The 11,704-nt window shown below is 39.8% G+C and overlaps 1 pseudogene; it reads left to right on the top strand.

Moving 5' to 3' along the window:
• Window positions 1-2,129: 2,129 nt before the first annotated feature.
• Window positions 2,130-4,130, top strand: LOC147867867 (aspartyl protease family protein 2 pseudogene; annotated as a pseudogene).
• Window positions 4,131-11,704: the final 7,574 nt, after the last annotated feature.

An 11,704-nucleotide genomic window follows, 5' to 3' on the forward strand; every position in this document is an offset into this window, starting at 1 on the left:
AAGTGTGTTGATCACCAATAAAGTTTACTCTAGAAAACGGTTCTTTGCCATATATTATATATTGTGTTTGTACGAGATATTGTAATGCTTTAGTAAAATTAATATTGAGTTAAGTTTTCGTGTAAATAAGATTTATCATTGAAGACTTGTTCTCCCTTTCACATCACATGCTTGTGCTTAGAATTGCAAATAGAACCCAAGTCCATCAATGTAGCATTGTGTATTAGCTCATTCATTATGTCAAACTATGACTTTGGAGTTTATTGAAATTGAGTTAATAATGAAACACAAATTATATGTATTTCCCCCCAAACCTGAAGTTTAAGTGTGTCATCCATTAATGGATAAGCCAAAAGTTCTTTCTTAATGTTGTATGCCTTTAAGGTTGTTGCCAAGATTCCACTATTGCTTAATCTAAGTTTCTTGAAGATGATCCCAAACTCGATGTTGCCATTGAACTTTGGTAGTTGTCTTTTACACAGTGCCTTGCTTTATCAATAAATAAGTGATAAGCTTTCTTATTTGCAAAGCAAGCATCTTTGCTAGACCCACTCCATAAGTAATGCTAGATACACTTTAATGCAATGGGAAGGCTACAAAAATACAACACCACTTTTAATGATATTTCTTTGAAGGCTACCTATCATACATATAAAACAAGAAGTGGCCAATTAGACTTCACGACATTTGAACACCCGGATGTTGAAGTTTAACCAAATATCATTTATTCTCATCATTGTGACACCCTCAAATTCAATTGTTCATTGAAATACTACAAAATTCCACCACTATTTGCTCACATGTCATTCATTCATGTATTAAATTACGAGGATGTGAACATGCAACTATGTGCCTCAACTAATACGATCATCAACTTGACAACATTTCCAATAAAGATCATAATAACATGATCCTTCAATCTAACTTCTGTGAAGCAAAACACGTAACTACGAAGAAATGGAATTGTGCAATGTCATTGGGATTGACTGTCGCCATCATTACTTATTGTCCTTAAACATTCTTGCTCCAAATGTGTACTAGAGAAGATATATTTTTATTACTTTGAAAATGTCATATTCATTGTTGTTCATAAATGATGCCCTAATTTACAGTTGATGATTGTACTAGTCAAAATTGAAAACAACACCCAATGTTGACGGCAAGGACTGTTTTTGTATTACATAGGTCAAGCCATGGAAATGCACATCGTAATGATGTGCGTTATGACAAGGGGAGGTACATGTTTGATGCATGCCTAATCTACAATGATTTCTTTAAATTTCCTCGATGATGTGATAAGATGATTACGTAAGAGAGTTGCCCATCAAGCAAAAAAGACATGGCACAATAACAATTTTTGTTGGTCTAACATTGAGCATAGAAATAAATGGTAAAAATGTACGGCACAATTGTTCCACACCTCCAATCGTATGAGGAAGCATGTTAATGGCAAGAATCCAAGAATGCAATGGTGAAAACGAGGGATTACACATCCTAGTTATAGAAGGGCATAATTTGCCCCAAATAAAAGGCTTGTTTCCACATTGGACCTCCAATCTCTTAGTGTGACCCTTCATATACTACTTGAGCATTACCTTGCTAATGAGTATGTGTCAGCTTCTTGGCTTAGAGGTGATTATGACATCTAACCATGCGGTATGCGAACATGGATTTTACAAATTGATTGCGTTGGATCTTCTCCATTAATTCATGGACAAACGCTCGTGTTGAGGGTTGATTGGGCCCACATTGGCATTGCTGTTGATAGATGTCCTTATGAGCTAGTGTGTCGTGTGAACAATGGGTTCAATCGAGTTGGTCCTCTGTCCAAATTTGCATTATGAAGGTAGGAACTAACAAGCAGGATGAGCCCCCGAAACGGTGTAATGGTGGGGAGTTGCCAGTTCAATGTGTGTTACTGTCGATGTGAAGGGTGTCATGCGAAAGCATGTTAGTGAATGCCAGTGTGGAAAGCTCACTTAGGAGTGCAAATAAGGCCCAAAGCATAAAGCCAAATATGATGGTTCATTTTATCTTATGTAAAAAGGCATCTCTCTCTCTCTCTCTCTCTAATATATACATATATATATATATAATAGAAGTATACATACTGTCTCTCTAATATGTATATATAGATAGATTTATACAATATAACCATTGCTAGATATTCATTGTAGAGGAGTATATGTATCTATCCATAGGAATTTACGAAGATGGACATGAAGATGAACCTTGTTCTTCTTCTTCTTCACCTTACCATGCTCTGTTCCTTTCTTCTTACACCAATGATGATGGTGCAGAATGCCATAGCTATAGCAGATGAAACAGAGCTTCTAGTTTCCCCTTTTCCAGAAGAAGAAGAAGAAGAATTGCTCCCCTCAGAAGATATGGTAGAGTGGGCAGAGAGCAAAGCAGATGATAAACAAGAGGTCCTTGTATTGAAGCTTATGCATAGAGATTCCCCTCTATCTCCATTGAAGAAACAGAGCAATGATCATAAACAGGAGAAGAAGCCAGAAGAAGTGTTTGTAGATAGGCTACAGAGAGATGAAAACAGGGTGAAGCAGATAAATGGAAGGGTGAGGAGAGCAACGAGGAGAGAGACCAAAGGGGCACACCCTCATGAAGCAGAGACCATAGGAACACACCCTTATGAAGCAGAGACCATAGGGACAATGCCTTATAGAGAGACCATAGGAGGAGATCACCCTCCTCAAATCCCTCCTGTAGGAACACTCCCTTATGCAGAGACCATGGGGTATGAAGAGACCATCAAGGCACATGCCATAGGAACACCCTCTTATGAAGACCAAAAGCCCATTCCAAGAGGGAGTGCACATCGCTCATTCGATGGTCCACTTATGTCTGGGCTCAACGATGGCAGTGGAGAGTATTTCACGAGACTTGGCGTGGGAACCCCCCCTAAGCAAGCATTCATGGTCGTGGACACCGGTAGTGACATCATATGGATCCAATGCGAGCCTTGCATTGATTGCTACACTCAAAGAGGACCCATCTTTAACCCTTCGACTTCTAGAACGTTCCGGAAACTCCCATGCACTTCCCCGACGTGTGCCCTCCTGGAGCTCCACGGATGCGAAGCCAAGACCAATCTTTGCCTCTATCAAGTGGCATATGGAGATGGTTCCTTCACACAAGGTGAGTTTTCCTCGGAAGCTTTGAGCTTCAAAGAGGCCACCATTAGGAATGTCGCCATTGGGTGTGGGCATGATAATGAGGGCTTATTTGCGGGTGCCTCTGGGCTATTCGGACTTGGAGGTGGAGGCTTGTCATTTATATCTCAAGTAGGTAGAGTGTATAAAAAGATTTTCTCGTATTGCTTGATGGATAGAGATAAGGAAGGGTTATCCACTCTCACATTTGGGGGATTGCCTAGCGGAGTCAACAAGTTCACATCGTTGCTTAGAAACCCGAATTTGGACACATTTTACTATGTGGGCCTTAGTGGGATAAGTGTGGGTGGGATGTTGCTCCACACCATCCCTGCCACGGCATTTCAAATGGATAGTGTAAATGGGGATGGGGGTGTGATTGTCGACTCTGGAACCTCGGTGACACGTTTGGTTGAGGTTGCATATGGGCCCCTTCGCTCTGCATTTCGTGCTGCCACCCACACACTTCCTTTTGTAGGCGGTTTCTCACTCTTTGACACGTGCTTTGACCTATCTGGTCGAACAAGAGTCACTTTACCCACACTTTCCCTCCATTTTGAAGGTGGTGCCTTCATGGACCTTCCCCCCACTAATTATCTAGTCCCTGTCAACACCAAAGGTACCTATTGCTTTGCCTTCGCCTCCACCTCAGGCCAACTCTCCATCATTGGTAACATCCAACAACAAGGATTTCGCATTGTCTTTGACGTTGCCTCCGCTCGCTTTGGTTTTGCTCCTAATAGTTGTTAACGTTCACGTTGTACGTCATTCTTCTTACAACTATGTATGTCTAGATACTCATTTTAGTTCTTTCCCTTTCCTCCCTTCTCTCCCATGGAAAAACACACTCCATTGAACATAACCCTATAAGTGTTAATGGAGAATCAATGGGTTGCAAATTATTTGTACTTTTGCTATTATTCATGGTACATATGGACATCATATATTTTTTGTGTTCTGTAAGAATTGCAACACTAATTTCCTTTTGACATATATGAGGTGCATGTTACAGTATTTGAAACAAACAAAACTTGCAACTATTTCACATAGGACATATCCATGTGAACATATATCTTCCCCGTTTGGTCCATCTAATGCAAACACTTGGCTTTTGTCATAATTGTTTCAATGTAAAGTTGCTCTAATAATCAATGGGCGTCGAAAGGAAATAGAAATCCACCATATCTACACCAAGAACATTGTGATTTATTCAATTTAAAGAAAATAAATAAATACATTGTTGAATCATGCATGCCCTCTGGGTCTTTATCTTCATATTCGGAAGTTGAATCTTAGGCCAACAAGTTTGATATCAATGTTGAAAGTAGCTCACAAGGATCTCTTAGGGTGAAAGCATTTTGTTGTTGCTTTGCATGGAGTTTGTACAACATGGTGATTTGCACATGACAAATTACTAAGGTGTATGCATTAATGATGATCATAGCAGAAAAAATTAATCTTGGTTGAAACATGTTTATGAAGGGCGAGGATGTATAAGGTTGCTTTGTTGAATTGCAAAACCTAGTCAATGAAGCATGATAAGGCCATACACAATAATCATGCTCGCGTTTTAAATGACCTCATTCTCAATGGCGTTGTGAAATGAAAATTACTTGGTTGATTATAATTCTTTTACGAAGTTTACATAAAACCAAAGTAAATTGATGTCATGCATGTCGAATGTGATGATGATGGGACTATAGATGATTTATATATGTTGTATACTTTAGATAATATTGTAATATAGTTTAAATCAATGACAAGACATCCACATAACACAAATAGTGATAAAGGTTTGACTCTTATTTTGTCGTTTTTATTTTCTGGAAAGGGGAGACAATCATCATCAAACTTTCTTATAAAAAAACAAAACACGGGATATATAGAACTAACCTACTCCTTGAAATTTTAATTGGAGCTTCTAAGACCAAAATTGACATGACATTGTACATGTAGTTAGCGTCAATCTCTAGATATGCAAATTGCCTAAACAATTAAAGATAGAGTCGACTTTGTTTTTTCGAATTCACATATCATACCTCTTTATTGTTTAGAATTCTACAACATACGTCATATTCTCTGATCATGCATGTTTTATAGGCTGGAAATTTATTTCCATGGGCACAAGTAAAAACATGAAATGTCACAAAATGTAGAATATGCAGTTGTAGCATTCTAAACTTGACCAAAAAAAAATCTCCTTTCAACAAGTCGAAAAGGAATCCATAGTTATTCACGTCTATCTTCGATGCTACAAAAAGCGGAATCAAATTTCCCTTTTTTGTACTTGAGTATTCATGCAACGAGTTTTAAATAATCTTGTATTCATCCTAAGTTTTTAGGGAGAATCTTTGATTTTCTAATACAGAATATCAAAGATTCTCCTTGTATAATCACGAACAATATAAAAAATTTGCTCTCATAATTAGTTTTCATAACAATATTACCCATACAAGTCAGAAGGCAACAACTAATATAGCTCAAGGATAATGCAATCTCTCTCCTTTGCTCTTTCCCGGCATATTCTAAACTCATGGACTTGTATCATTGTATGTAACAATATTTCATTTTTTTCCTTCATTATTTGAGTATCCATGAAATGTTTTAAAAATATTCTTCTAGTATATGTCCCTTGGTGGTATCTAACCACGCATTTTGTACAAAGGCAACCCTCTTATTTAATACTTGAAGGTAAGATACAAATACCCCCTCCTTTAACTTTTAGAGGTATCAATGAGCTCATGACAAATGTCGTAAATACCGCCATGTTTTTCCTAATACCAAAATACCCCTCACCAAACTATTTTATTTAATACTTGAAGACTTTCTCGTTTCTCCTTTTGGTGAGATCTAAGGTTTGAGGAAAGTATTCTTACCATCCAAGGGAAGTTTTGGTGGTATCACCATTACTAGGGCAATATGATAAATACTAGGGGTAGTTTTGGTGTTATGATAGATAATATCCCATATATGAGGCATATCTATGATATCATTCCATTGCAAGCCCATCAAACATTCAAAAGAAATTTGAGCACTATCAGTTCTCAACTCTTTCATCAACTGGAGGTTTGTTTGTTCTTTCTTGTAATGAATTTTGCCATTTTATCATTTCCTCTTTCTTATAATTTCTTCATCACATGGACATGAAACATCATCTATACATTTCGGCAATACAAATTTCAATAAATGTGTTGAGATGGTGTTTACATAGACATCAACTACCATTTAATATTTGACCATTGGAAAGACATTTTATTGTACAATAACGCCTCAAAATAGAAGCAAGGAAGACATAATCGGGATTCATCTCTAATCTTAGTATATCAATCTTTGATCTTAGTGTGTTGGCATATTACCATATTGAAAACCCAAATCAAAGAAAAGCCCATGTTGGCGTTACATGTGTTAGAATTAGATCCCCTTTGTATTTTGTTTGAAAAGGCAAGATGAAATCAAATTGTGGTGGAGGTTAACATGATACATGTTAATTAGTGAATTTTGATCACAAAGTATAATGATCCCTCTTCAAAATAATCGGCAAAAAGAATAATGCATGTTGTTGAGGACAATGATGACGAGAACCAACACAATGTGATGAGTCTTTAGATTTTGAGTTAGTGACTTGTGCCATGGAATGGACATGAGAATACTAATAAAAAATACCAAAATACCCCTAACGAACTCACGAAACACCCACTTGTATTTCCCATCATTCTTGAACTCTTACCATTTATGTCTATAAACTAAAGAGCGAGAATGAGATACTCGAGACGTGGGGCACGTCTCATAATATCTTTAGTACCCTCTAGTTCTTCTGATAATATTGACTGGAATTAATGCACGCATATATAAGGGTATGTGTGGTAATTTTTAAAACTGTAAGGGTATTCTTCCAAATACCGTGTATACATGAGATTGCACTTGTACATTTTTAACACTAGCCTAGTGTGAAATATTAGAAATATTGAGAATCGAGTAGATAGGTATATAGAGTTACAACTGCAGAGATGGATATATGAAAACAGAATTTCTATTACATATGAGAGTAGTTCAAAATGGTAGTTTTCCCATGCGCTCACACCTTAGAGCTTAGATAGGATATGGACCGGCTCACTACAAAATTAGTGGGGACTAATGATCAATCTGACCACTGTGTGAGAAAAATGACTTATAATCTATGTTTGGTCTTAGTATAAATGTGCAAGTCAGTTGACAATAGTAGAGATATTCCTTTTCTGTCAACTGACTTGTCATTTAATATGACCCAACTCCCTAGGTACAGGCTAGTGCTAGATAATACTTATCTTGAAGTCAATGACGCATACTTCAAGACTAAGTACATCGTAACTTGCCCACAAAATATTCTAGCTGACTTGATTAGCCAATCCTTTTATCTATTTCTCTCTTTCCTAAATATATTGTGTCCTACGCATCTACGGTTTCCTAGATTAACACCTTATCGACCCATATGGTCGAGTTGCACACTAGCCGCTCCTCATTTGGGGCGCTATCACAAAATGTGCACTCTAAGAGCACATATGGGGATAGATTTACAACTTGGGGCTGATCATTGATTATATCTAACACACCCCCTCAATGATCAACCCATTGAGTTCACTTGGAATTGGGCCAACACCTAGTCGTCGAAGGTGTTGTTGCAACTGTTCTGCTCCAAGCGCCTTTGTGAAGATATCTGCAGCATTTTCTGATGTTGGACAGTACTCAAGCTCCACAATCTCATCATTTATTAGCTCCCGCACATAGTGATACTGAATCTCTATGTGTTTAGTACGTGCATGAAATACGGGGTTCTTGGCAATGGCCATGCAACTCTGATTGTCACACCTCAATACCGTTGCCGTCCTTATTGGGACTGCCACATCCATAAGGATTCTTCTTAGCCAAACTACCTCGCATGCCGCTATGCATGCTGCTTTGTATTCTGCCTCCGTTGAAGATAGTGCCACTGTTGGTTGTTGTTTACTACTCCATGAAACAGCTCCAGATCCTATTGAAAAACAATATCCAGAAACTGATTTTCTGGAATCACTATCTCCAGCCCAATCGGAGTCGCAATATCCACTAAGTTGGTCAATTGTTGGCTTGTAGAAGATTCCATAATTTAAAGTACCCACAATGTACTTTAATACACGTAGAGCAGCTTTCCAATGAGTCTCCTTCGGCTTGTTGCTGAATCGACTCACCACATTGACTGCAAAACAAATATCCGGCCTAGTGTTGCATAGGAAAATTAGACTTCCTACTAGTTGTCTATACTTCCTTATGTCAACCATTGGTGATGAGTCTTCTTGGGATAGCTTGCAGTTTGACTCCATTGGAGTCGACTTCGACTTGTTGTCCATCATCCCGAAGGTCTTCAAGATCTCTGTTGCATACTTTCTTTGTGACATGAAGATGCCGACCGAGGTTTGCCAAACCTCAATTCCAAGGAAGTAGTGTAGAATCCCCAAGTCTGTCATTTCAAACTCAGTTTTCAAACACTCTTGTGTTTGGCCAATGCACTCTTCATGGTCACCAGTAAGTACTAGATCATCCACGTAAATGATAATGATGACTTGTTTCCCGTCCTTCATTTTGACATACATACTTGCGTCCGAAGCACATTGCTTAAAGTCGATTGATCGTAAGAAGCTGTCTATCCTCTTGTTCCAAGCTCTTGGTGCTTGCTTTAGACCATATAGTGCCTTCTTCAGCTTGCAAACTTTGTTTTCTGAATTCGGTATCTCAAACCCCGGTGGTTGTGTCACATATACCTCCTCCTTGAGATGCCCATTCAGAAATGCTGATTTGACATCCATTTGATAAATCGGCCATCCTCTTGAAGCAGCCAACGCTATGACCATTCGAATTGTTGTCATGCGAGCTGTCGGGGCAAATGTTTCTTGTACATCGAACCCTTCAATTTGGGAGTATCCTTGCGCTACTAGCCTGGCCTTGAATTTCTCCAAAGAGCCATCAGCTTTATACTTTACTTTCCATACCCACTTCGTGCCTATCACCTTCTTCTTTGTTGGCCTCTCTACCAACTCCCATGTGTCATTTTTCATGATGCTATCATATTCTGATATCATCGCCTCTTTCCACTTCGGGTCGGCCATAGCTTCCTCCACCGAGGTCGGCTCACTCACTGAGCCTATGATGTCCACCATCAGAGCCATGTTGACAATGTGGTCAGAGGTTCTTCCTTGCTCCTGTATTCTTCTTGATCTTCGTAATCCATCAGTTGAAGTTTCAGGAAACTCAACTTTAGGAGTATGATCATTGAAGAGTTGTTGAGCCCACTTAGGTATTTTCTTTACATGTGGGACTGGCATAGGCTGAACTAGTGAACCATTACCATTAGATGGTTCAGCTTCCTTTTTTGGATAATGGGTCGGGATTGGGTAAAATACTTCTTCAGTTGATGAGATAACTTGAGAATCGTTGTTCTCAGCTAGCTGTGGTTGTTCCTCATCGAACACCACATCGCGGCTTGTCAATATCTTTCTTGCCTCTGGATCGTAGAGTCGATATGCCTTTGACTCTTCACTATATCCGAGAAAGATACACTTTTTGCTTTTAGCATCCAACTTCTTTCTGCTCACATCTGGAATATGTGCGTAGCACATACACCCAAAGGTTCTGAAGTGCAGCACTGAAGGTTTCTTGCCTGAATAAGCTTCTTGGGGTGTTTTCCCTTGAAGTGCCTTCGTGTAGCTCCGATTGAGGATGTAAACTGCTGTGTTCACTGCTTCAGCCTAGAATGGGTCGGGCAGCGCTTGTGCCTTCAACATACACCTAGCCATCTCGACAACTGTTCGATTTCGACGTTCGACAACGCCATTTTGTTGTGGGGTGTAGGCAGTTGTAAGTTGGCGCTTAATTCCATGCTCTTTGCAATACTCACAGAATTCTATTGATAAGAATTCTCCACCTCGATCAGAGCGTAGCTCCTTCACTAACTTTCCAGACTCTCGCTCGACAAACTTATGCCATCTTTTGAAGATTTTAAAAGCTTCAGTCTTCTCCCGAAGGAAGTAAACCCACATCTTTCTACTGAAGTCGTCGACTATTAGCATATAGTAGAGAGATCCACCCATTGCAGGAGTCACCATTTTTCCAGAGAGGTCAATGTGTATTAGCTGTAGAGGAGTCTTTGCCCGATTTTGACTCTCTTTTGGAATGGCTGATCTTTGATGCTTGCCCATCATACAAGCATCACAAACATGACTTAAGTCAGATAGGGTTGGCAACCCAACTACCATATTCGACTTCTTCATCTCCTTCAACACAGCAACGTTGAGATGCCCAAATCTCTCATGCCATTGCTTTGTGTTGGTACTTGTGTTGTGGTCAGTAGAAATGGTAAACGTGCTCAGCTCATAGAGATTGTTGCGCCTCACCCCTATTCCTACAACCTTGCCAGCAGAATCTGTTATTTCTGCACCCGACTTCTTGAATCGAACATCAAGACCCTTGTCAGTCAGTGCAGAAATGGACAGTAGATTCTTCTTCAGATCTGGCACGTACAACACTTGAGAGAGATGCTTTGTCCCACCGGTCGTTGCTTTGAGGGAGACGGTTCCGGTTCCTTTGGCCGGACATCGAGCATTGTTCCCGACCACAACATTGATGGGCTCTTGTAGAGGTGTCCAAGAACTGTACCAGTCACGATTACTGGTCATATGTCGGGATGCTCCACTATCGAGAATCCAAGACTCATCAACAACTTGAGTGTCAACTGAAGAACACACTTCTTCAGTTGCGACCCATAACTCAAGTTCATCTACGACATTGTTAGCGGACTCGGGCTCTCTCCAAGAAGTCTTATTAGAACCATTCTTCTCATCCGCCATCTTCTCACCCTTAGTCCTAGAGACAAATGCTGAATCTCCCCTTTCTTCTCTTGTCTTCAGCCGAAGCTCCTCTTCAAGCAGCATTGCACTTAGTTCATCAAATTTCAAAGGAGTGGGTCGAACCTGAGTGTTCAATGCTGTCACAATGCCATCATACTTGAAAGGAAGTACTCGAATGCACCGACGAGCCATATCCTCTTGAGAGACGACTACTCCAACAGCCGCCAGCTGATCTTGAAGATCCTTAATCCTTTTTACAAAGGATTCTACTTTCTCTCCATCAGCGAGTTTCTCTGCAGCAAGCTGATTTTCGAGATTTTGTATCCTTGTATAGTTTCTGGTCTCATACTGGCTGGCCAATATGCTCCAAGCTTCATGTGCCCTAGTTGTATGTTGCACTAGTGTTAGTACAGAGTCACATACACCAGTGACTATGGTACATAGCGCATCAGCATTCCTTCTCTTCCAGGCTCGAAGTAGATCAGCATTTGGAGGAATTGATGTGGTAGGGTGTGCAGGGTCAAAGGTTGCCATGGGCTCAGGGTCTCCCCCTGTGGGTCCCATGATTGTTTCCAACAACTCGTAGGAATCCAAAATGGCAGACATTTTGAACTTCCATAGAGTGTAGTTGGTTCCATCTAGCTTTCCATCAGACAATGGAGGTGGGCGAATGCG

This window comes from Azolla caroliniana, unplaced genomic scaffold, assembly GCF_043228905.1.
Source record: "Azolla caroliniana isolate FFs.n. ecotype wild unplaced genomic scaffold, voAzoCaro1.0.p SCAF_2, whole genome shotgun sequence".
NCBI classification, from domain to species: Eukaryota; Viridiplantae; Streptophyta; class Polypodiopsida; order Salviniales; family Salviniaceae; genus Azolla; species Azolla caroliniana.